This window comes from Rhipicephalus sanguineus, chromosome 2 (genome assembly GCF_013339695.2).
Source record: "Rhipicephalus sanguineus isolate Rsan-2018 chromosome 2, BIME_Rsan_1.4, whole genome shotgun sequence".
In the NCBI taxonomy this organism is placed as follows: Eukaryota; Metazoa; Arthropoda; class Arachnida; order Ixodida; family Ixodidae; genus Rhipicephalus; species Rhipicephalus sanguineus.
Window position 1 is genome coordinate 162,772,586 of NC_051177.1, and position 26,448 is coordinate 162,799,033.

A 26,448-nucleotide genomic window follows, 5' to 3' on the forward strand; every position below is an offset into this window, starting at 1 on the left:
GGATTCTTTCATTACGATGTTAATTGTTTGACGTGACGCGAGTCATGGTTCCCACGTGCTACCAGTCGCGATAACATAAACATGTTCACTCCCCGTTATCATCATTTACCTGTTCGGTTTATATGTCATCGCCAGTGATTGAAGCTTCTTATGATTATTGCAATGCCTTAATGGTGAACCCACGGCAACCCATGATTATCGCAGCGCCTAAACAGCGAGCTTGACGCAACCAAACTGCAATCGTCTGGAGAACAACTTCGATGCGGTGCACACAACGTAAACCTCGTCCCATACTGCAGCGCTTCGTTGTCGACTAGGAATCGCATGCATAGGCGCAACCACTCTCAGAGTCTATGCGCGTCACATTGTGCTGCATTAAAATACAAGTAGCGTTGCTGAGTGATATTTCCGTGAGTACGGTAGTCTGCTCCCAAAGTCACATTGTTTCACTAGGAGGGGTTTAAATCGTCGCAGAGGAGCCGTGACGAAGCCTTATTTTTCTTACACTAGGTAGTAATAGTGAATCCGCTTGCGGTTACAAAAAAGTTGTCGTGGTACGTCATAAATGACGACAGGGGTCGTCGTCATAAGGACGGACGAGCCATACACAAGCGAACACATACAGACAGATGAGACAGACATAAGCGAAAACTTATCTTGAGCACTAAACTGCTGCCGCACTGAAAAACAAATACTGTGTTATCTGCAGTAGAAACTAAGCCAGTGGATGTCGAACTTTGCGAAGAACTCACGAGGTACGATGACATTCTATAACTCAGAAAAGCTGAGCTTCTTTTATCCTATTGTAAGAAAAGATTAGGCGTCATCTTGGACATTACGTGCACGTATTCATAGCTGCACATAGTCTTGCATCAGGCACGTAGCAGTCTATACGCAGATATTACCCGCCACATGAACTCGCGGTCTCCACCGGCAAAGAAGGAAACACGTTACAACCCTTTAGTCGAATGGGTAGAATGCGAGGAAGACGACGAAGGAAACAACAGTCCTCATATCGCTATTTTGCTTTATAGCCTAATAGACATAACTGCAAAAATATTGAACTGTAAAATTATGTTTTTACAACGTGCCACTGATATAAAACCTCATGTAACGCAGTGTAGCAGTTTTACTGAACAGAGAGCGCATTGTAAACACCCGGAAGTAGTAAATTATTTATATTTGCTTATCACCTAATTTTCGAACACCCCACGGTGGTCTAGTGGTCCTTGTGCTCGTCTACTGACCCGTAGGTCGCGGCATCGTGTCTCAGCAGCGGCGGAATTTCGAGGGACGCGAAAAGCTTGAAACCCATGTACTTGGATTTAGTTGCACGTTGGAGAACCCTAGATGGTCAAAATTTCTGGAGCCCTCAACTACTGCGTTCTTAGTAGTCATATCGCGGTTTTGGGACGTCAAACCCCGACAATTGTAATATTATGCAAATGTTTGAATCGTTCAATTGACAACACAGGCTATATTTTTTTTTACCTGACGGAAAATGAACCATTTGAATTAACGTGAGCTCTGCGACAATTTCAAGAATCTTTGAATGAAAGGAACGCATTCGCGTTTTGCGGGTCTGTGCTCGGAAACCTCTCATAAGCATCTTTGCTTAACTTTCCAAGCCCCACAAACGACAATAAACTTAACACAGGGAATCAAACCAGAAGGAATGGGGTTACTGAAGACGAGAAGCCTCGCTTTTGCTTTCGAATACCTGTGCATTTTTTGTTATATTGTAAGCATGATTGCGAAAACCTTTAGCAAGATCTGCTTTAGTGAATATTGTCCGACAAGGCCATGGCGCTCTGTAATTTCAGCCAGAAAAGTACCAGATGGCAAACCATGGACATAGCACTTGCAAAGGAGAACAATACATAACGACAGCTTTCACTGAGATGAAAAGCCCCACACAGCGCTAAGACACATGAAACTACTAAATTAAATGAGAATAACAGGAAATTGAAGGGGCTGCACAACGCATACCAACTAGCTCAAGCTTCCATTCTTATGCACAAGAACGCTTGCACTGGGAAAACTGACTGACTGGAAATTGGAATTGAACGCAAGGACCGTGCCTTCATTTCTCGTTACTCTGAATGGGCGTTACCTTGGCGTGTTCTTCGCTTAAAAGGCCTGCCAGAGTGTAGCTCTTTGCTGTACAGCGTGATGGTGCAGCAGAAACTCGCGAGTGCGCGAGCCATTTTGTATGCCACGTGTGCTGAGTGGCTATGTTCTCGCTGGCAAACCACGCCTTGCGTGTTCGGGCTGGCGCTATCTTGTTTTTTTGATTGTTCGTAATGTTTGCTTTACAAGCGGGCATTCAAATTAAGATGTAACGCAGTGAGCTGCTGGCCTGTACTTTCTTTTTGTGTTTGTGTGTATATATGTACATATATATATATATATATATATATATATGTGTGTGTGTGTGTGTGTGTGTGTGTGTGTGTGTGTGTGTGTGTGTGTGTGTGTGTGTGTGTGTGTGTGTGTGTGTGTGTGTGTGTGTGTGTGTGTGTGTGATCCTTCGCTACCGAGAAGAAAGTGATATTCAGTATAGCTGAGCACCAAGCTTTCTTAGGAGATAAACTTTATGCTGGAAGACGCTGCAAATGATGTGGCCGGAAGCTCATTATGTTGCACGCTTTGGAAATAGTGAGCACACTGTCTTTCTTGCTCACTACGGCCGTGAACAAATGCACTAACGCGCCCAGCATCCTCTTTAAGAGCGGCGGATTTTCAGTGAATGCGTGAAAATTATGATGACGATAATGCTGGCGGAGGTCGCTAAAGGCCATCATAACAATTTGGTACTAGAGATTGTCAGTCTGGTCATTACTGATAAGAAATGCCAATCACGGCAGTAAATGGAAATAAATGGCAATGAGCCCAACTTCGAACAATTGTCTTAAAGCGTATTTGATGAACGCTTTTATTTTAAGCAGTAAGGGCTGTGAGAATTTTATTCAAAGTACGCGAATGTGTTTTTTAGGGTGTCCAATCAAATTTTCAACGCGAATTTCATACGCAATTACGCAACTGCGAACGCAACTCGTAAAAACACGGTAACTTCGAAGTGTTGTTGTAGCAAATACTAAGCTTTGTTTTTCATTTGATGTTTAGCTACTTACTTTATTTCTTTCTTTTCAAGTAATATGCTTGCTAATATTCACCCTTCCTTAATCTTGACCTTAAATTCAGTTCGCTATGTCAATGTACAAAGTCACAAGTAATATGTGTTTATTTTATTTATTTACAGGTACTGCAGTCACCATTTGGTGATTTTAGCAGGATGGTAATGATGTTTGTCATGAACAAAGGCCAGTACATGGGCATATAATATATACAGGTTATACAATGTGTATAGGGCATAAGTAATTAAGAACCTTGGCCTGCAAACAGCATGAGTTTCTACTAACTAATTCGCATTGAAGCTGCTACCGGTATTAGCACGCCCACATATAGTTCGGCAGCATTAGCCGTGATTTAGACAACTTGACTGAACACAAGTCGACATTAGCCTGTGCTGACAACTACTGGTCGTGTGTGAGGATATGCGGTAGTTGCTTTAAAACAGGTGTGACACCAAAATCTTGTCGATAAATATATATTTAAGCGAGGTTTGAATAATTCACAGAGTTAAGTAGCGGTTTTGTATGTGATAAACCCGGCGTCGGGAAGAATACAAAAATACTTCACTTGAAGGCGCGCCGGTCACATCCGCATTTGTATGCGCCGTTTTACAATAAGTGATGCTCTCTCGATCGTGGGTTTGTTGTCAATCAGCCGTTCCTGATATTATAAGTTGATCCCTTATCGAGGTCACTTGACATTTCAAGTGGCCACATTTCGCTGTTGCCTGATACTCCTGACCGTCGTTGTTGATTGCATCAGCCGATGTGTTGCGCATTTAAGCTCGAGGATCAAGGTTCAATTCCCGACATGGAATAAGCATCAGTAAGGAGGGCCCATTGCACAATGCAGCAGAAAGAATGAAATAAAAAATCCGGCACATCCCACGCACTGTGGGAATCGATGTAATGCGAAGCAGCTGGCGTGGGTCTATCCCACGCGTTGTGGAAATCGGTTTATGCGAAGCAGTCAGCGAGTATACTTCTATGCTGTGTTTTATGCCTTTGAGCCAAGCGTTACGAGGTGGATCGACGTGTTTTTGTAAGTGTAGTGGCTGTGTGCACACCATAGGCTTACCAGCCACGTCGACAACGCTGGCGTTTAAAGGGTAACTTATTGTGCGACGTAACGCCAGCCTTCATGTTAGAGTACGTGCGTCAGTATTATCGAAACTAAGTGCACTTTATGGTGCAATAATGTGAATGTCATACGTAAATGTCGTTGATTTGTTCCCCCCAGGTCGAGCAATGATTCAATATCGCTTGTCTGAATCATAGGAATACAAATGTAATGTTTGTTAGATTGCTATAAAAGTGGAGCCATCACTGGAACCAAAGGCGTTAATCTAATATGACGCCTGTATCATAGGAGTACATCATCATCATCATCAGCCTGTCTACGCCAACTGCAGGGCAAAGGCCTCTCCCATGTTGCGTCAATCAACCCGGTCCTGTGCTCTCTCCTGCCACGTTATACCTACAAACTTCTTAATCTCATCTACCCACCTAATTTTCTCCCTCCCCCTCACGCGTTCGCCGTCTCTTGGAATCCAGTCTGTTATCCTTAATGAGCAGCGGTTATCCTGCCGACGTGCTACGTGCCCGGCCCATATCCACTTCTTCTTCTTGATTTCAACTATGATATCCTTAGCCACCGTTTGTTCCCTGACACAGTCTGCACTCAGGGCTGGGCAAAGATACCTTGAAATTGTATCGCGATACGATACAAGATACTCAGGCAATAAGTATTTGAGATACAGATACAAGATACCACAACGCCGATTGTATCCGATACGATACATTCCAATTGTATCTAAAGATACTTCGATACATTCGAAAATTTTTTATCATATATGGGTATTTACGGTAATGCAGCACTAAACGCCCATGAACAAAAATGTTCGCTTGAATGTTTATTAACTGCGACCAATTTTGTTTCATTTGAATGAAATGTCTGTTAGTATCTCCAAAGTTTTGTATTTCTTGCTGAAGCTATATTACTTTTGTTCCGAAACAACTTATTCGGTTTGATCTAGCTGCTTACCATGACAAGCTCTTTATACACTTCGCTGATAACAGTTTTTGCTTGCCGCTTTTGTAATTGAGTGGAGTCGATGCTCTGCTTGCCGACCAGCTAGCGGACTGCCATCTTCAATAAGATGGCTCCGCACAATGGTGCAAATGCCGTTGTTAAGTTCTACCTTGCCCGTAAACATATCATGGTTTTCGATATACCCGATCACCGGACAGGTGTGCATCAGCGAGAACGCTGTTAGCGACATTCTTTGCTATCCATCTTGTTTACGCAGAGGACATAAAACTGCAATTACTTTTATATTCTACTTATTTGCGGGCGTAAAGCGTTCGTTAGCGACGTACTCAGTAATGCGCGATCTTCTAAGAATTTTTCTTTTATGGGAGAACATCTGCAGCCCAGAAAACGTCTCAGACGTGTTTCAAAGTTGCATGAAGTGCCGCAGGACACCGCCGCTATTCACACTGTATCGCCAATTAAGCTCCGATTACCTGGTGATTACTAAAGTAAAAATATTTAGAGAAGACTAAGAAAGAAAAACAAATATGACTAAGTAAACCAGAAAAGCGGTTTTGTATCAAACTCGGGGAATAAGTATGGGAACACGATACAGGCGGAACTCCCAAGAGCTGATAATTGTTGAGTTTAACGTCGCACAGAACCACAATATGATAATGATATACGCCATAGTGGAGGACTCCGGAAAGTTTGACCACGTGGTATTATAAAACTTAAATGTAAGCACACGGGCATCGAGTTACGACCGCCGCAACCTAGGGTGAGCAGTCGGTCGGAGACTCGGAGGACGCGAAAACGAGCTCTCACTGCGCCGTCTCTTACAACGAGCATCTCGGGTGCGCCCACGCCTGCTTGGTAACCCCGCGCTCGTGACCGCTTCAGTGACCAAATAATTTCAAGATTGACGTCTTTAGTGCCGCCGACACCTTTTTCGGTACTGCTAGCCTTTTAATAAAAAGAAATTCAATCCTGCCTGCATTTTATACACTTGCTGGGCAAGAAGTCGAAATTGCCAATCCTTGCCTAAGTGTCTCATTGGAGGGGCCGTAACTATTAGTGCAACAAAATTATGCAATATGTTTTCAATGATTGTGAAAGCTGATGTGGAGGAGAATAAGTGGACAAAGTTTACGAAATATAAAAAATGGGTTTTTTTAATTGTTAGAAGTTTCCATTGTTCGGTGTTTTCTTGAACTTAGCCCGATCGTATCTCTTTACTGAAAAATTATATAAATATAATATGCGGCAGTTTGGTAGATAAGTATGCGAAAAACGTAATGCGGATTTTTTGTCGCTCTGCTACAAGGCTTTTTTGAGATAAAGACCTTCAAAGTAAGGAAAATAACGTTTCCTGGGCCAATTTTGAGGTTTTTTATAAAAACATTTACACTACACATAAAAACTAAAAATACCTGAGCAGAAGCAAAAACATGCATCTATTTAGTTAAAGAAGTTTCAGCTACCTAACTTTAATATATTTTGTGCAATTCATAACGAAATTTGGCCAAAACAGCAGAGCGGATGACCGCTCCACTCCACCTCTTCGTCATTATTGATTTCCTGTGCTTCGAAAAAAATTTTGGCGGCAAAACAAATTGCGGATCTCTTCTTTCCACTCATCAGGCAATAATATATAAAATTTTGAAATAAATTTAAGAGGTCGACCAGCCATCGTTTGTTCGGTCTTACGTGGAATAGCCCAGCAGAAATGACGCAGACAGTTAAAACTAGGAATAAAGCGGAGAGCTTACCTTAGCAGCACGTTAAAGGCATATTGCAGTAAGCAGACCGGTAGAAAAAATATATAGAAACATAAGTAATGTATGGTATGGACAGCTAAGAAAGAACATCTGCTAACAATCAAAGCATGATTTTAAGAACTCTTTGAATAAAAGGAAAACAGACGTACGCCAAGATAACGTCTGTTAGGTGAATGCTTGTTCTGTTAAATCCAGCATCGGCACTGTTGGTGGTGTAACTGTTAGAATCTTACTTGCCTATAAGTCAATCTCGTCGCATGTAATGCAAACTTACATCCACGAGATCCTTCAAATCGCCGATGTGTGAAAGCCACGAGACGCGAAGCAGCCCGCCATTCTTGCATGCTTCAGACTTCGTAACGAAGCACCACCCAAGAGGAACTTCGATAATGACTCCACAGCGTCATCAGCATGTGTGCGAAAGGCGCCGCACGCATTGTAGTACGCGGTACAGGAGAGTGGCTAAGTGGCAAGTGTCATGGCACTGACAAAACTAAAAAAAAACAATTGAACACAAATTCGGCTGGGCGCAGACTTTCGCGCGCTTGTATGTCGAGACGACGCGAGCGCCACCTCGTAACTTTGCTCAACAAATATACAGGGACGCTCAGAGCTTATCGCCTATCTTCGCTGGAAAGCTCTTGCGGAAAGATCAAATAATGTCCCTGCTTTTAGTTTTATTCTGGTGACTTGGCGTCAGCAGTATCAGCTTGAGAAGCGGAGCTCAGCCAACGTTTGTTGCTTCGCACGGTGGTGGGGCGATCGCAGTATCTTGTATCTTAAGATACACGATACAATCTTCAATGTATCGGAAATACAAATACAGATACTTGTTTTGCGAGACGTATCGCGATACAGATACAAGATACCCAAAGAGTATCTAAGATAGTATCGAAGATACATGTATCTTCGCTACTGCCCAGCACTGTCTGCACTCTTCCTGTCTGTTAAGGTTACACCTATCATTTTCCTTTCCATCGCTCGCTGCGTCGTCCTCAATTTAAGTTGAACCATCTTTGTAAGTCTCCAGGTTTCTGCTCCGTAGGTAAGTACCCGTAAGATGCAGCTGTTATATACCTTCCTCTGGAGGGATAGTGGTAGACTACCATTCATGATTTGATAATGCTTGCCGAATGAGCCCCATCCCATGCTTATTCTTATAGTTATTTCACTCTCATGGTTTGGCTCCGCGGTTACCACCTGTCCTAAGTAGACGTACTCCTATACAACATCAGTGTGTCGCGCCCTATCGCAAGGCGCTGTTCTCTGCCAAGATTGTTCCACATTACTTTAGTTTTCTGCATATTAATTTTCAGACCTACTCTTCTACTTTCGGTATCCAGTTCAGTAATCATGAGCTGCAATTCGTCTCCCGCGTTACTCATCAATGCAATGTCATCAGCGAATCGCAGGTTACTGACATACCCTCTATTAACTCTTATCCCTAATTCTTCCCAATCTAGGGCCCCGAAAACCTCCTGTAAACGCGCGGTGAATAGCATTGGAGAGATCGTGTCTCCCTGCCGCAAACCCTTCTTTATTGGGATTCTGTCGTTTCCTGTATGGAGGACTATAGTGGCTGTGGATCCGCTGTAGATTTCTTCCAGTATGTTTATATAGGCTTCGTCGATGCCCTTATTCCGCAGTACCTGCATGACTGCTGATGTCTCCACAGAATCAAATGCCTTCTCGTATTCCATGAAGGCTATGTACAGGGGTTGGTTGTATTCCGCGCATTTCTCTATCACCTAATTGATAATATGAATATGGCCTATTGTTGAGAAGCCTGTACGAAATCCTGCCTGGTCGTTTGGTTGATTGAACTGTAATGTCGTATTAATTCTGTTAGCAATTACTTTTGTAAGTAGCTTGTAGACAACGGACAGTAAGCTGATGGGCCTGTAATTTTTCAGGTCCTGACGTCCCCTGTCTTATTTATGAAGATTATGTTGGCATTCTTCCAATATTCTGGTATCCTCCCCGTCGAGATACACTTCGTATACAGGGTGGCCAGTTTTCCTAATATAATATATCCATCGTCTTTCAACAGGTCTGATGTTACCTAATCCTCACCAGCTGCTTTGCCTCTTTGCATTCCCTTTAGGGCTTTCTTTACTTCTCCTGTCAATACTGGTGGGTGGTCACATTCCTCTGGGCTATTACTGCCTCTTACGTTATCATTAGAGGCCGGATTTCTAGGCACTAAAGAAGCTCGTTTTAGGCGGCAAAAATAGGCAGACAAAACAAGGTTTTAGCTTCCAAAATCGTAATTATGGGCACAAAAAATTTTCACAAAAATGCAAATAATTTCAAACGAAGCCGTGCGCGAAACTCTACGACCGGAATACAAAAATGTTATTGCTTAAGATGGCACGAGGGCGCCAACATTTGAACATAGCCTGCTTTGTCTCGCACGGTTCGCACTCCCGTGTTCTGCAGAGTGAGTCAAGTGTCCACTGTCGAATCAACACACTCCTGAGTGCCCTTCCGGCATGACTGAGAAGTGCAGAGCATGAGCAGGCAGCCAGATTGCTGAAATACCAGAAGTGAGGGATCGCTCCTATTGGGCTGGTCGAACTGCGTAGAGCCAATTTGGTTGAGCCGACTGGCGTAGCCAGGCGAGGGGGGGGGGTTCAACCTTCCTCCCTCCCTCCCACGAAACTTTTCAGTTTTGCGTGTGTATATACACACACACATACAAACGGATGCACGAACATATTAATGTATGGTTGTCCCCGTCCCCCCCTGAAAAAGATTTCTGGCTACGCTACTGCAGTGAACACCTTAAAAAGTAAATTACAAACAAAACAAAGGCTGCCTATACATCACATTTTTTATTTGTTTTTGCTCTTCACTCTTCTTTCCGCTGACGGCTCTCCGCGGTTTCGCATACGCCAACCGTTCGGGCCAAGTCAGCGCGGCGGCGAATGATCGCCGGCGTGTCCCGCTTCACTGCTGCTAGCGTTGTGGGTTGGTTGAACTAGAGAACTAGGTTGAACACCATAGTTGCCAACAGTCAGTCTTACGCTGTAACATGAATAACGGACTCCAGCAGCACCCGGGAGCGAAACTTGAGGCTAAATAGCGTTCATATAAGCGAAAATTTGGAAAATGGGCATTTATCGGCATTTGTAAACATTTAGGCAAGAACGCCAAAAATAGGCATTTATAGGCACTATAAAAACACTATAAAAGCCCTTCTTAACCTCTAATTCACGCTCATATATGAAAATGGCGCGATAGGAGCGCAACGAACAAAATAGGCATTTGCCTAAAATCTGGTCTCTAGTTATCCTGACTGTCTCGGCTGCTGTACAGATCTCTGCAGGACTCTTCCGCTAACTCAACTATTCTATCCATATTGGTTGTGACCTTGCCTTCCTTGTCCCTTAATGCAGACATCTGATTTTTGCCTATGCACAGTTTTGTCTTCATAACATTGAGGCTTCTTGCGTGCTTCAGAGCATGCTCAATTCTCTCCATATTACACTTTCTTATGTCGGCTACTTTACGCCTATTGATTAACTTCGAAAGCTCCGCCAGCTCTATTTAGTCTGTTGCATTTGAGGCTTTCATGGCTTGACGTTTCTTTAAGAGGTTTTTTGTCTCTTGGGACAGCTTACCAGTGTCCTGTCTAACGACTGTACCCCCGGCTTCCACTGCACACTCCTTAATGATACTATTCAGATTATCATTCATTGCGTCAACGCTGAGGTCGGTTTCGTCGGTTAAAGCCGCGTACCTATTCTGAAGTGAAACTCTGAATTCCTGTACATTCCTTCTCAGAGCTAGTTCATTAATCGGCTTCTTGCGTATCAGTTTGTGCTGTTCCTTCCTCAAGTCTAGTTGAATTCTAGATCTTACCATTCTATGGTCACTGCATCGGATCTTGTTAACTACTTCCACGTCCTGTACAATGCCGGGGTGGACACACATTATGAAGTCTATTTCATTTTTAGTTTCGCCATTAGGGCCTCTCCACGTCCACTTACGAGTAGCCAGTTTTCTGTAGAAGGTATTCAAGATCCGTAATTTTTTGCTTTCTGCAAACTCTACAAGTAACCCCCATCTGGCGTTTCTAGAGCCGATGCCATATTACCCAACTGCATGATATCCAGCCTGCTTCTTGCCTACCTTCGCATTAAAGTCGCCCATCAGTACAGTATACCGTGTCTTTACCTTACTCATTGCTGATTCTACCTCTTGGTAGAAGCGTTCAACCAGTTGATCATCATGGCTGGATGTAGGCGCGTGGGCCTGTACCACCTTCATCTTGTACCTCTTATTAAACTTAATTACGATACATATCACCATCTCATTAATGCTATAGTATTCCTCTATATTTCCAGCTATATTTTTATGAATAAGGAACCCCACCCCTAGTTCTCTCGTGTCAGCTAAGCCACGATAGCATAGGACGTGTCCGTTCTTCAGCACTGTATAAGCCTCATGTGGCCTCCTAACCTCACTGAGCCCTATTGCATTCCATTTAACACCCTCTAATTCCTCGAATAGTACTGTTAGACGCGCCTCACTAGATAAAGTTCTAGCGTTATACGTGGCCAAGTTCATTTGCAAATGGCGGTCTGTCCGGATCCAGAGATTCTTAGCACCCTCTGCTGCGTCGCAGGTCTCACCGCCGCCTTGGTCAGTTGCTTCGCAGCCGCTGGGGACTGAGGGCTGAGGGTTAATTGGTGTATTCATGTGGGAGGTACTGGCCACGTACTACACCAGGGTGGCCAATCCTGCTCTGGTGAGGGAGTGCGTTGCTGGCTGTGGTCGCCAGTGAGGCTGCACCCAGGCCTTTTTTTTCGCAGCCTGGCCTCCCTCTATTCAACTTTCTATACGCGACGTTAAAATTTTATGACCTTCAAAGAAGGTTGCAGACATTGCCGTTATCTCTTCTATGAATTAATGCATACAACGGCACGTAGCAATTTTAGCACTGTGACTGTGCGAATGCCGCTCGAATGCACTTAGTACAAGTGCACAAATGATGATGGCAGTCTCAGGCTTTTCATAATACTGGTAGCGCTTAGGGCCTCCCACAAACACTCTACTTCATCATTTTGAATATTGTCCATCGTAATCAATGAGCTAGATCAATTTAATAAAGCCAGAGATCCAGAGTATCCAACAAAGATCATACCTTCACACGACATGGCGGGCGTATGTTATTCTAAACCATCAGCTTCGTTTAAGCCAAGCGGTAACGAAGACTTGAATTATTAGTTTCGCCAGAGAAAATATAAATATTTCAATATTATGGAGGGTCATCGGAACGCACCTTAATGACTTCAAGAGGTAATTTATTTGCGTTCTGTTTTAGACACGCACTTGTCAGAGAGAGATCGTGCTGTTAAGCGCCGTCAAGCGGCAACCGTACAGCTATGCCAACGTGTATTTGATGAAAAAAAAGTGGCTGACACAAACCACAAAATAAAAACATGACTCCAATAGATTATCTTCCTTTGAAAGGTGCAGTATGAGTGACCCAGGTAAAGTTCCTGATAACCTCCGCTAGTCGTTAATGGCGTCACCTCATGCGTAATTAAGAAGCAGAGAGACACCACGATGTGCATAGATTAAGAACGTTTGCACGTCCTGTGCTGCTGCTATTTTTTCACACCGCGGTGACTAAGGTACACCTACGCTTAGTATATAATATGTACAGAAAAACTGAAGAAGCATACCACGATTAGCAAGCGGCTGAGACTAATATGCGTGAATCGTGCGTTTCTTCTTCTATTTCACGTACCGCGCCACATCAACGAGCCGCTGTGCGACGTAGCTTAAAGAAAATGCGCACGATAATGATACATCGGCCTATCCTATCGCCTGTAGTTAGACCCCGCTGTTTGACAGCGAAAGGTGTTACGAAGTCACAATAACAGCTGATTTTGGTCGCGTCATTTGGCCGCCGCCACCAGTGTCTGTAACCGCTATCGCATGCAATGAAAAAGAAAAAAGATATGCAGGAGAGAGCGGGATTTCAAGCCAGGGCCTCTGCCTGGCACTTGAGTATCATATCACAGAGCCACACCGATGCTTAAATCTCTTTCGCGACACTATATAGGCCTCATGTCGGGCAAAGCATCGCGTTTACCGTTGTAATATAGCGTCGTAGAAGAGTACAATAACAACCAGGCGTCACACATTGCGAATTTCGTAACGACTAGGTGGTTGTAAGCTTCTCAACCATTACAAAGGGCTCAGCCATAACTCTTCATCGTCATTCGCCACATCAACAAAGTTCTCATAATGCCTATCAGATGTGTAGCGAGAACCTCGCTTCAGGGCTTAAAGCCAGGAGGGAGCTTAGGGGGCCCGGCCCCCCTACTATTCTTTAAGGAAGGGCTCGGCCCCCTCTCGGCAGATGAACTGTAGCAGTGCAGCACTCATTCGACAAGCGCCAGAGTTCACTTAGTGCATTGGGCGTGGAAATTCGAAGGCTCCAATTTTCTGAATATTGATTTATTCACGATTATTTGGTTGATGTGGTGCAAGCAAAACAAGAAAACAGATATCGTTGTAGTGCTGCACGCATATCCCCGAGACAATGCAGTCGATTGATCACCGCCGCGTTCGACTAAGCTTCTTGGCGCAGAATACTCTTTCATGGGGCACTTGAGCGTGAAGCTTGTTCCTCGTGAATTAGTCAAGGTTAATCTTGGTCTCTTCACATTCCGAGTCAATTTTCATTGGTTTAAGTGTGTATTGTGAAGCTAATGTAATACCGAAGGCGCATGTATATTGCCTACTTTTTTAGGTAAATAGGCGTTAAAATAAGATAAAGCGTTGTCGTGCGCTAGGTTCTTATTGCAGTAAACAAGTTTTCTGCGTTTCAGCGAGAGGTATTTGCTTCAAGCTCATAAATGTAACCATTCACATCAAGAGTTATCATTGAAAAATCGTTTCCTAGGTTAGCGCTTGAATGGATCAGCACATTAAATAAATGCACATTATTCACTCGGAATGACATATATGAATATGTGTGGGCGTGGTCGCCTTATGACCCCCCCCCTCTAATGAAGGGAGACTTGAAGCCCTGCCTCGCTTCCCCACAGAATTATAAGTAATGGCATAGTGGCTACTTCCCTTGTCCGCAAAATTATGATAGCTTACGGCGTAGTGGCTACCTTGAAACTACACTTGCACTAGTCGCGCCAAGCGAGTTCTCAACGTGATCTAGAAAGGCCGCAGTTCCAATTTTCCCTGTGACAGTGCTGCGTGTCCAGCGCAGGCCTGGCAGTTTGTTTTCCATGCGAGGAGAAACAGGTGATAAAGAAGAAAAGTGCTGGAATTTCAACAACAAATTCAAGTCACGCCAACAGTTATCATTTACATAAATTCCACTTCACTTTCACCGCACTGACTTGTGGCAGATAGTGTACAATTGTACGATCACACTGGTAAATGTTTGCATGCTGTGGAATGAAGCAGTGCGTTCATTATGACCATTTTTTAGAGGGCATATTAGATAGATAGATAGATAGATAGATAGGTAGATAGATAGATAGATAGATAGATAGATAGATAGATAGATAGATATATAGATAGATAGATAGATAGATAGATAGATAGATAGATAGATAGATAGATAGATAGATAGATAGATAGATAGATAGATAGATAGATAGATAGATAGATAGATAGATAGATAGATAGATAGATAGACAGACAGACAGACAGACAGACAGACAGACAGACAGATAGATAGATAGATCGCAATACGGTCGTATTCTGTCAACATTCGCAATAACTATTTTCGGTAAACACTCTTTCGGGTTCGAACTACATAATTTCAATCTACAGACCGTCCACAATGGCTTCAATATGATAATCTAGTGTAGTTATATCTTTTTCAAAGCGGAAAACATGCGCGAGCATATGTTAGGAAGTAAAGAAAAATATGCGTCCAAATACGCTCGATGCACCGAACAACATCGTAGCTTGTATTCGTCTTACTTGTCAGTGGTATAACAAAGTAACTTTCCTCAATTCAATTCCATTTGAATGAGCTCTCACCTGCGACTGAAATGGGAGGAGTTACATCCGCTTTACCGCATGAACGGAAACGTTGATATTTCATTTTTTGCAACTTCAACCTGCGCCTCTAGATACCGCTGCCGTCCTACTGTGGGAGAACATGCTTTACTATCGGTGGTGTATTCGATTATCCTTCTTTATTCAGATTTCTTTGCATGCTCTAAACCTACCTCACCCGCTCCAGTCTATGAGAAACCTCCTCCCGTTTCCCCGACATCAGCACTTGTTTTATTTTTTGATAAATTCCGACTGGCATTTTATGCGGCATGGACAGCAGTTAATAATGTTTAGGCCGCGGAAGAAGCAACGTGCTTCTGGAAGATATAATATATGCAAATAGGATATATAATGATGATGGACTCGCAACTTTTTTTTCGACATGAATTTTCTTGGTAGTAACACTTTAAGCAGAGTGGTTTGGCAGCCGCGTCAACCGCGCATCGTGCTGAAACCACCGTCTTTTAACCGATGCAGGCTTTCCTAGCATGCTGTGGCTACACGTGACGGAAACAGCCAAGCAAACCAGGGAGCAGACGCACTACATCTGACTGTGCTTCCGGAGTGAGAGGGCGTTCTGCACACCCATATAAGCAGCCCAATTCCCGGCGATTCAACAGAGTGGTTCGGCAGCCGTGTCAACTGCACCTCGTGCTGAAACTACCATGTTTTAACCGATGCAGGTGGGACAACGGACATTTAGCTGCTTGCTCCATGTTATACTCTGGCTGCTGAACTACTCTCTGTTGTCGTTTTAGATCTTTGAGTACTGATGGCTTTTATTCGAAGTACTGTTGGTATTCTGCTCGGTATTATGGAAACCGGAACGAGTGACACGCTTGTGGAATTTACTAAGTCTATGGGGGACAAACCGCCTGGATCTATAAAGGAAGTTGTCAAGACAATGGCTGAAATGACCGCAAAATTTGCGGAAGTTTTATCAGAATTGAAGACAGAAATGAAAAATATCGACAGATCAAACAACAGCATAAAGGCTGGGCTCAAATCGGATTTATCAATTGCAACTTTGAAGAGTTCAAGGAAGAAATTGCTAGTCTTCGACAAGAGCTTTCCTAGGTGCAGAAACAAAAGCTGGTTTCTCAAACGGCAAACAAATGGCTGGACAAAGAACTCAAAGATACACGTAGGCAACTAACTGAATTGAAGCAGTACAGTCGCAGAAACAACCTTGAAATAAAAGGCATCCCGTGCACAGAAAACGAGGTTCTTGACGAAACTATGCAAAAGATTGCAAAATTCTCGATGGTCGATCTTGTCGAAGGAGATATTGATGCTATCCACCGTGTGCGCGCAAGGGGTGATGGACCAGCCAATGTCATTGTCAGGTTTAACTCACGCCGAAAGCGCGACTTGAATCTGCAAGCCGCAGGAAAGAAAAGGCCTACGACAGCAAGGCCTGGCTCTGAAAATGCTCAACCTTTGTACGTGAATGAGCATCTGTGCCCAGAATATAACGTATTGCTCGGCAAGGCCATCCAAATGAAGCGAGAAAAAAGTGGAAATTCGTGTGGGTATCAGAAGGCAAAGTGCTTATGCGGAAGGCGGATAACTCTAGGGTCATCAGCCTTACCAGTGAAGAAGATTTAGACCAAATAGTGTGATCCATGTTCCACGGTTGCCGGTCAAGTTTAATCAATAAATAAAAATGGCTTACACATCGAACCAAATGGACTACCTTTGTCTGAAAAAAAATGTATCAATTTTTCATTGCAACATACGCAGTTTAAGGAAAAACGTAAACCTGATGACCGCTTTTTTATCGATGCATAAATTTTTGTATGACGTCATTGCGACAAGCGAAACTTGGATCTTGAACGAAGAAATTGTAGATATGCCAGGTTACAGAATAATATCCCGCCCGCGCGTGACACGCTCTCGAGGGGGCGGTGTCACCGTTTTCGTGAAAAATGGGCTGAGTTTCACACTTCTGCCTTCGATTACATTCTCATCACCTGATATTGAAATGCTCTTTGTAAAAATAGAAACTGGATATATTGTGGGCGTAGTCTATCGTCCTCCAAACGCGACCCTTGTCAGTTTTCTCGATGAAATGGAAACAATTTTGTCTTATTTACGAATATACCAAGATACGCCGGTTGTAATTGTTGGTGACGTGAATATTGATACACTCCATTCAATGCACAAGGATTATAGTTACCTCCTCGAATCATTATTTTTTCCGAAATCTAATAAGCCAGCCGACACGTGTAACAAGCACTACGGCTACTCTAATCGTTCATGCATTGACAAATATCGAATCTGGAATTGCGAATGGAGTGTATAGTATTCCTATTTCAGACCATTTGCCGATTTTCACAGCGTTTGATATCCAGCATCCCAAAAATACTGTCGACAGGAGGCTTGTAACTAAGTTAGATTATAAGAAATTCCGAGACGAAATCACACAGGCCGACTTCGAACGAATTTTCAGCGACATTGTACGTAAAGGGTTTTCCAATCTAATCAGCTTAATAAGCAGTCTGATAACCGAGTGTAGCACAACATATTCTCGAGGTTCTTATAACGAGCCTCTCTGTCCATAGATGACGACCCAAATTTTAGAAATATTAAAAGCAAAAGAATATTGCTATAACAACTCGAGGCATAATAGAAGCAACGAATTCTATTCAGGTCAGTACAGAACATTTCACAATAAAGCTGTATCCATGATGAGGGCCTAAAAAAGATATTTGAACTTACAACGCATCAATCAAGCAGATGGTGATTCAAAACAACTGTGGCAAATTATAAATGAAGTAACAGGAAAAAAACGAAAAAGATTGTTTACCCGCCTACGGAAGATGCAGTCACCGTCGAAAATTTCAACACATATTTTACCACTGTAGGCCCAGAATTGGCAGCTCACTTACCATACTCAAATAGAAAAGATATTCCTGCTCCAATTTCACTCATAAATTCATTTATCTCAAGTGAGATTGAACTTCATGACATCGTTTCAACTGTATGAAGTACACCCAACAATAAAGCGACAGGGCTCGATGGCATAACTGTCAGGTTGCTTAAGGATAACATTGACATGCTAGGCCCAGTACTATGTCGCTTGTTCAATCACTACATTACACAGGCTCAGTATCCAGCTCCTCTGAAAATTGCCAAAGTCATTTCTATTCATAAAAACGGTGATCCGGCTGACCCTGCAAACTCTAGACTAATCTCTCTTCTAAGCATATGCAATAATATTTTCTAAAATCCTATTTCCAAGAAGATGAAAACATTCCTCGAAAAGTACAATGTGCTCTGCCATCAGCAACACGGCTTTCGACCACGCTTCTCGACTGCAACCGCAGTCATCACGTTATCACAAAAGATAAATATGGCTTTACATCTAAATAAACTAGTAGGTGTTGTTTTTTTAGATTTAAAGAAAGCATTTGACACAGTGGATAACAGCATATTGTTGAACAAACTTAAACATCGTGGATTTTGCGGTAAAGTGTTCGACTTCTTATCAAGTTACATGGAAGATCGATTTCAGGTCGTGACGATCAATAATATTAGTTCTTCAAGACAAAACATCGTTACTGGGGTTCCACAAGGCTCAATATTAGGTTCTCTTCTTTTTTCGTTATATATAAATCAACACATCATCGGCTGTGCAGAAATATTGATGTATGCAGATGATACATGCATTATAGTAACCGCAGATATTATTGCTGAACTGGCTGGGCGTATAAAACCTTATTAAACCCAATTATTAAACTCCCAAAACGTGCAATAAGAATTACGTCTCACTCTAAGCATAATGATCACACGGCCCCATTATTCTGTCAATATCACATATTACCATTTGAATACTTGTGACAGCTGAGCATTTCACTCTGCGTTTATAAGATCGTAAGATCCAACCATCCATTCAGCTCATTCATATTTAATTCGTCCTCGCGCGGTACTAGAAATGTAACTGTAGGTCACTTTATTCTCGGCCATGTAACAATGTGTATGGTGAACGCATGCTTCAGTTCACAGGAATTAAGACCTGGAACAGGCTCCCAGCGGTAATTATTAACTCTGTGATCTTCCCTAGCGCCCTGAAACAATATGTTCTTTCTTTGTTAAGGATAGAGTAAATTATAAATACCTTGCTAGTTCTAAATGAATTATAAATTTTACTGCTGATACCGTGCAATTACTCTCACATGATAGTGTTGTATTACTATGTAACAAAAAAGTCGTATTTCTCCCGTTTTGTTCAATTGCACAATATGTACGCATTTTGCTCTTTAATAGACATATCTTGCCTGATAAAGGTTTGATAGATGTGCACTTATTTTGTTGTATATGTCACAGCACCTTTTCAACGTATCTGTACGTAGCCCCTACCTTATTGTTTGGGACTGCAATAAATGGTAATTATTGGTTCTTTTACTTACTATTGATTTCTGAAATCAACAATGACATATTTTGTTCATTGCAAATGTTACAACTGCTGTTTTTTTTGCTTTCTATTCCATGCTGTGTTAGGATTTCCTATATATTCTTTTTTTTTCAGAACTACAACTAGCCTTTGGCTGCAGGTCCGGTAAGTGTTTGTTATCAGTATGTACAACATGAAATAAACAGTATCTATCTATCTATCTATCTATCTATCTATCTATCTATCTATCTATCTATCTATCTATCTATCTATCTATCTATCTATCTATCTATCTATCTATCTATCTATCTATCTATCTATCAATCTATCTATCTATCTATCTATCTATCTATCTATCTAAAAAAATTCTCACTCGAACCCAAATTCTCACTTCCGCTTCAAGCCCACCTGCTTGATAATCTTGGATCTCCCTATACGAAATCAAACTATAGCACTTTTACGTCACTGTACAATATACGATCTCTAGGCTTAGATAACCTCCAAAATATAAAAATCAAGAGTGTTTTTGAATATATAGTGTATGCACTGGCGTAAATATTTGGCATTTGATCCAATCCCGAAGTATGCGAATTTCCTATTGCATTGAAAACATCAAGTGTACATGATCTATTAAAAAGCTGGGTATAGAAACATACTAAAATTTTCAACTTTCTCACCTCTGTTCGTTCATGGTTCCTCAAAAACCTTGTTTTTCCTGTTTCCCAGCAAGATTTGACGTTCCGCGTAATCACAACATGTATTTCGTGAAGGCCGACCGGCCTTTCATTATTGCCTTATTGAGCATGTGCCAATAAAACAGCAGGCATTGGTGCAAATAAACCAGTCGTTCGTCAGGGCTTGAGTCTCCGATCCATTGTGCTCTTATTAAAACTCGGACTCCGCTGCCTGTTTTTCAGCCACATGAACTCCAGCTAAGCACCGCATTGCTTAAGACGGTCTTGAGGTACTTTCATGCCTGAAAGTACAGCGTCGAAAATGTAAACATTAGGCCTCTGTAATACACTTTTAACAGGCAGCCCTGAACCTATTGAACGTATTACGTTCAACGCACTTTTTATATCTGCTGTGGCAGCATGTACTTCTTAGTGTTATAGGCTTAGCACATCCTTTGTCGGAGCAGGAAACATGAAAAGAAATTCGTTCGATGTCGGTGCCAGAACCTAAGTGCATTTTCGTGTGCAGCCAAATATAGACGGGCCTGCGGAAAACCCGGATGACTCACGTTAAAAGACGCTTTTAGGAAATTTTCAAGGCGTAGTGTAATACAGAAAACCAGGTAAACGGATGAAAACGAACCAAAAAGAAGTGACAAAAACGAGCGCACTTCCGTCGAACTGCCTCCAACTATTTGGCCGTCTTACCTGGCTTGAGAGTGTGTTCATTTGCTTTTTTGTAATGTAGCGTTTGCGACAAGCATTATTCTATTTAAAAAGAAACAAGTGAACCGTGCCATCCCTATCCTTAAGTTTCGCGAGTGGTTATTAGACGCTCAAAAAGTCAATATAAAAGTTTCGTTTTGTGTTAGCTTCAAGCCTCCAACTCAATTATACCTGGAATCTATTTTTGCTTTTGTGAACAGGTGCAGGTGCAAGTGGAAAGAAGGATATCGATTTGGGCAGGGCGCGAATTCAGGTTGAGAAACCTTTCAGGTGAAGTGCACTAATGCGCTTAGTGTTTGAGGCCTATACGTTCTATTATTATTATTATTATTATTATTATTATTATTATTATTATTATTATTATTATTATTATTATTATTATTTTATTATTATTATTATTATTATTATTATTATTATTATTATTATTATTATTATTATTATTATTATTATTCTCTCTATATCTTTCATCTTCGAATTCGCCGCCAGCTGACATAGTGACGTCCAAGCGTGGCAGTGTGATGCCTGCGACAGCATCTTCTGCAGCGGTAACTGAGGGTGATAGAAAGAAGAAACCCGTCTCAATTGGAGCTATGACAACATCGAATATATCTGTAGCTCAACGGCCGCAACGGCCACAACGGCCAAAGGCCATTTTTGTTAGGAAGCTGAGCCCGAACACCACTGCTGCTGACATCAAAAAACATATTGCTTCATTGGGTCTGTCTCCAATCTCCTGCCGGCGAGTTCAAACCAAATTTCAGTCCTATTCTTCGTTCTACATCGAAGTCGACAAGGAAACACTACAACGCCTGAATGACCCTTCGATGTGGCCCCTCGGATGCTTCTTCAAGCCATTTCGTGGGGAGCTGCCGCGATGACATGCTTCATTCCTCTGAGCTAGTGCCTGGAATCGAAAGTGCCGTGTAACGTAGACATATTCTACCAAAATGCTCGTGGTCTACGTACCAAGACACGCGAGTTTTTCTGTAATGTTCTTTCGTCTTCTTTTCCTATTATTGCTATTTCGGAAACCTGGCTAGGCACGGAAATTCCCTCATCTGACTTTTTTCCCCCGACCAACACCACCATCCGCAGTGACCGAGATTTCAGTGAAACCAAGCAGAAAGGCGGTGGCGCGCTGATTGTCATTGACAATTCACTGAAATCCGTCAGACGGAAAGACCTTGAAACTATCGAAGAATCAATTTGGCTAGAAACCAACCTTGAGCACAGTGAAAAATTGTTGATTGGATGTTTCTATTTACCGCCCAGCATGTCCCCTGCCTCGTTTCATGATGTCATGTCTTCCACTGAACTTGTGGTATCTTCTCATAGTGGGCACACAATTATTGTTCTTGGGGATTTCAATGCACCTGGAATTGTCTGGAGCACGCTTACCTTTTCTCATTACGATCATTTCATAGAGAAAAAGTGCAGCCTGCTCTTGGACTTTCTGGCGTTTATTTCCCTACTGCAACATAACTCAGTCGTCAATTCCAGTGGCAACGTCTTAGACCTGTGTGTGTCAAACGATCAACCCCTTGAAGTTTCCCGCTCCTACATCTCTCTTGTACGACCTGACAAATTCCACCCACCACTTAACGTAAGATTATCCGCATCAGCCGAAACAACGAGCTTCAGCAGTTACGTAAACAAATCTCCGAGATTTGCCTTCAAGCGAGGTGATTACACGGGCCTCTATCATCACCTGTCCACCGTTGAGTGGTCACAGGTTACTGACAAACCAAATGTTGATGACCAGGTTGGTCAATTTACGGAACTTGTACTGAGCAGCATGCGTAATTTTATTCCGCAATATACACCTAAACAACGTAAATATCCCCACTGGTTCTCATCTGAACTTATCCGTGCACTGAAGCATAAAGATCAAGCACACAGGAAATGTAAATGTTCTCCATCCAGCGAGTAGAAGGACGAGTTCAGCTTCTTTCGAACTCTCTCTAAACGCCTATATAAACGCGATCATGGTTCGTATATTGAATTCTTAGAAAAGAAGCGCCTCTGACAGGCCGGCTGAGTTTTGGAAGTATGTACGTAAACGGTCTAGCAAAAGCGGAGAGTCCTTCAGACTACTGGACTCAAATGGCGTAGAAGTGCATGCCGTCGCTGACTGTTTTGCCACGCATTTCCCATCCGTTTATAAGGCCTCAGACTCTAGCACTGATATCAGACAACAGCCCAAGGCAGTTTGCTCATCCAGTGCTTTGTCGCTGGATGAAAATCTCATCTGCGAATGCATTAAGCGCTTAAAACCATCCTTATCATGTGGCCCAGATGGCATCCCCTCCGCCATACTAAAAGCTTATGGTAGTATATTTGTCCCAGTACTGACTACGATATTTAATAACTGTCTGGGCACTTCCACATTTCCTAGCATGTAGAAAACAGCTCGTGTTTTTTCCAATATTTAAGTCGGGCTCTAAAACAGATGCTTCTAATTATCGCCCGATTTCTCTACTATGTGCCACATCAAAGATCGTCGAGCTGGCTCGTCACAACATATTGTCTTTTAGTGTGAACAACTCATTGATTCCTAATCAACATGGTTTTCTCGCTGGCCGCTCAACTACCACAAATCTTGCTAGTTTCATGACGCAGATCTCCACGCATATTTCTCAAAGAGGACAGGTTGACGTAATTTACTGTGACCTGAGCAAGGCTTTTGACGTAGTCAGCCACACACTGATTATGGTTAAACTTGCGCACTTTGATGTTGACTTCTCGGTTGTGAATCTTCTGCAGAGCTATCTGCTCAATAGATATTATGTAGCCGTAAATGGCCAAACGTCTTCTTTGTATAAAGTGAATAGTGGGGTCCCTCAAGGGTCGGTATTAGGCCCTCTCCTATTTTTAATTTACGTTAATGATGTTTCTTTTGCCATTCGTAATTCTTCTTTCCTCTTGTATGCCGCCGATGACATCAAGATTTTTAAGGAAATTCATTCAGTTAACGGCTGTCGCTTGCTGCAGCCAGATTTGCGCTCTTTTTCCGAATGATTCAATGGTAATAACCTTTCTCTGAACACCTCGAAGACAAAATTCATATCTATCACTCGCAAAACATCTAGCGTGTAATTTCAATACTCTGTCGATTCTGTGTCGTTATGCAAGGTTTATGAGATCAGTGATCTTGGTGTTGTTGTTGACAGCGCGTTAAACTTTTCTGCTCACGTTAAGCGTGCTGCTACGCAGGGCCTTCGTTCTCTCGGATGTGTTTGTAGAATATCTCGAGAATTCAGGTCTCCCATGGCACTCCACAAATTGTACACGGCAATGTGTCTTTCACAACTTGAATATGCGTCCGTGATATGGAATGGCATTGCTCAATCCAGCGGTAACACCAGTGAACGAGTCCAGAAAAAATTCATCAGCATATATAATCATCGCTTGGCTAAAAATGACTCTGAATCTCGTTCAAATACTGCTGAATTATTATCACTGCCATCACTTCACTGCCGACGAAATCGTTCTGATCTCTTATTTCTTTACAAGCTAGTCCACGGTATCATTTCCTGCCCTGTACTTCTTAATAGTGTTAATTTTCGAATTCCGCGTAAGTTAACCAGAGAGAACAGACCGTTTCATGTACCCGCCTGCTTCTTCCCACACTCTACCGTTCACAGAATACAAAGTCTGTATAATGTTAATTTTCTTGATCTTGACGTTTTTCATAGCCCACAATCATTGTTTTTATCCGAGCTTTGCACTGTTTTGATATAGTGTGGCACAATGTACAAAGTTTTCCCTTCTCAGTCTTTCCGCATAGTTGTATATATGCAATCTAATTTTTTTATTCCCTGTCAATATTTCTCTTGTTGTCTTATTTTACTCCTCCCCTTTTGTGTTCATTTCTCTTGGTCTACGTGTTTTTGCTCTTTTTATTTCTGAAAACTGTCTGTATTGTATTGTTTATTTTTATTGTTTTTTTTTTGCGTGCGCCTGCACAAAGACCTTACGCTTGTTCCTGGGCACGTTAAATAAATGATTGATTGATTCATTGATTGATTATTATTACTATTATTATTATTATTATTATTATTATTATTATTATTATTATTATTATTATTATTATTATTATTATTATTATTATTATTATTATTACACTACATCTGCTGACCTCAAGAAACACTTTGAGTCTGTTGACATTTCTGCCATTTCCTGCCGGCGGCTCAAAACAAAATATCCTTCTTACTCCTCGTTCTGCGTTACAGTTGACGACGATACATCGAAACGTCTGAATGACCAGTCAATGTGGCCGTGCGGTTGCATTTTCAAACCATTCCGTGGGATTCTCCACGACGACATGCTCCATCCCTCAGAGTGCGCACCCGTAAGCAACGGTGCCGTGTAATTTGGATATATTTTATCAGAACGCTCGTGGTCTTCGCACTAAGACGCGCGAATTCTTTGCTAATGTTGTTTCGTCTTCTTTTGACCTTATTGCGATTTCTGAAACGTGGCTGTGCAGTGAAATTCCTTCCTGTGACTATCTTCCGTCGAACTACACCACCTTCCGCAGTGATCGGGACTTCTGTGCAACTAAACAAAAAGGTGGTGGTGTATTGATGGCTATAGACAGTTCTCTAAGATCTGTTAGACGCAAGGACATAGAAACAATTTCTGAATCAATTTGGATCGAAATTAGTCTTGAGCACTGTGAAAAATTGTTGATTGGATGTTTCTATGTATCGCCTAGCGTTTCACCAATTGCTTTTAATCAGATCGTCTCTTCTATTGAAAATGTGGTAATTTCACATAAGAAGCACAAAATTCTTGTACTTGGAGATTTTAACACACCTGGAATTGACTGGACCACACTTAATTTTTCTCATTATCATCATTTCTTAAAGAACAAATGCAGCGTATTGTTAGATTTTCTCGCTTTTAATTCCCTACAGCAGCACAATAGTATTGCCAATTCCTGTGGTAACGTCTTAGATCTGTGTATTTCTAATAATCAACCTATCGAAGTATCACTCCCTCACATCTCTCTTGTTCGACCTGACAAATTTCACCCACCACTCAAACTAACACTCTGTATTTCACCAGAAAAACCAAGCTTTCCCAGAAAAATCGACAAAACGCCCAGATTTGCCTTCAAGCGAGGTGACTACGTTGGCCTGTACCATGACCTGTCCACCACAGATTGGTCACTGGTAACTGACAAACCCAATGTTGATGATCAAGTCGATCAGTTTACGGAGCTTATCTTGACCAGCATGCGCAAGTTCATTCCCCAGTATACACCTCATCATTGTAAATATACCTCCTGGTTCTCATCAGAACTTATAAGTGCACTGAAACATAAAGATCGTGCACACAGGAAGTATAAACGTTCTGCATCAACTCATTTGAAGGAAGAATTCTGTCGTTTTCGTACTCTTCGTAAACGCCTTTATAAACGGGATCACAGTCTATATATTTCATTTTTAGAAAAAAGCGCGTCTGATAGGCCGGCTGAGTTTTGGAAGTATGTGCGCAAACGGTCGAGCAAAAATGGCGAGTCCTTCAGGATACTGGACCCAAATGGAGTAGAAGTTCAAGCCGTCGCTGACTGTTTTGCCATGCATTTTTCATCTGTCTATAAGTCTCCAGCCTCTGTAGCTAGTAACGGTCGACAGGTTAAGGCAGTTGGCAC